Genomic DNA, 1,214 nt, shown 5'->3' on the forward strand with positions numbered 1-1,214 from the left:
ACCAGTTGGTCCACCAGCATATGACATGACAGGGAACAGATGGCGTCAGCTGATAATCGATAACCATTTCACAAGATAGAATTACATGGCTACTCACAACTAAAAAAAAAAACACAGCAATTTATTGAATATTTATAATAACATACTCATACATATTTATGAGACACTTTAACATGTGGTTGACTAATTCTGTGTGTGCCATTCAGGAAGTTCATACCCTTTCTTTAAAATTTCTTTTTCAACTAAATAAATTTCCAATAATGCCTTCCTTTCTTGTAATTCTAACACCTGCAGCTGTTTAGCGTGAATTTCTCTCATCATCTCATCTGCCTCGTCCACTTCCTGGCTCCTCCTTTTATTGGACTTTACTCTGGAAAATCACAAAAAAATGGACTAAGTACAGAGAAAAAAACGATTAATTTTTCCTGTTATGAAATACTGTACTATGCATCCAGTAGACACAACACAATTCACTACTGCTGATTCTTGCTTACCGTGGAGTTTGAGGTGAAGGATTCACGCCTGCGGTGTCGTTCAGTTCGGGTAAACAGAGCACGGGAACATCCAATGTCAGGGTTTCTTCCATAGGAATCTGTTTTCACAGGGAACAAATAAAACGCACATCATGCCATATATATTTTTTTACTCTCATAAGACACCAAGAATATAGGATTGTTTATAGTATACATTTCACGTACCGGTATCTCTTCAGCATATCCTCCCTCATCGTCGTAGGGGTTTTCTAGTGGTTCGGCGGAATCACCCAATACCGTTATTACGTTTTCCTCTATAGTCGTAATCGGGCTTCCTGGAGGTCCACCTCCTGTTCCTTTGTTGATCTTTCTTTTTTTGTCCAAGCTGCATTTGGCTTGCAGCTTTAATCTACGCCATAGGCCTGTGAATATACCGGACGTAATTTAGCACACACATGTTCACTTAACTGTTAATTTTTCGCGTTTAAAGCTTATTTCTCATGTTTCAATATTTCACATTGAAAGGTGTAACTGTTATTTTTGTGAATAAAATAGCAAAATTACTTTTAACTTACCCATTAACGTATTTGTATCACGTGGCGGGTTCTGAGGAAAACTGCTCTTAAAAACAGCTGTTATTTTCCTCCACGCCGCCTTCTTCTTCTCCAGAGTTTCACTATTGTAGGATTTATTTTCTACAACATCATAATTTCTTATTATATCTGACAACACGGTCTTTCT

The 1,214-nt window shown here is 37.6% G+C and overlaps 1 long non-coding RNA gene across 1 annotated transcript; it reads right to left on the bottom strand.

The window, feature by feature from the left end:
* Positions 1 to 267: 267 nt before the first annotated feature.
* On the bottom strand, positions 268 to 928 carry LOC138710016 (uncharacterized). The gene is made up of 3 exons (XR_011335018.1): positions 699 to 928; positions 495 to 592; positions 268 to 370 (listed from the first exon to the last, which is right to left on the bottom strand). It is a non-coding gene; the product is annotated as an uncharacterized lncRNA (long non-coding RNA).
* Between the last annotated feature and the right edge of the window lie 286 nt (positions 929 to 1,214).

The sequence above is a fragment of the Periplaneta americana genome, chromosome 12 (assembly GCF_040183065.1).
Source record: "Periplaneta americana isolate PAMFEO1 chromosome 12, P.americana_PAMFEO1_priV1, whole genome shotgun sequence".
NCBI classification, from domain to species: Eukaryota; Metazoa; Arthropoda; class Insecta; order Blattodea; family Blattidae; genus Periplaneta; species Periplaneta americana.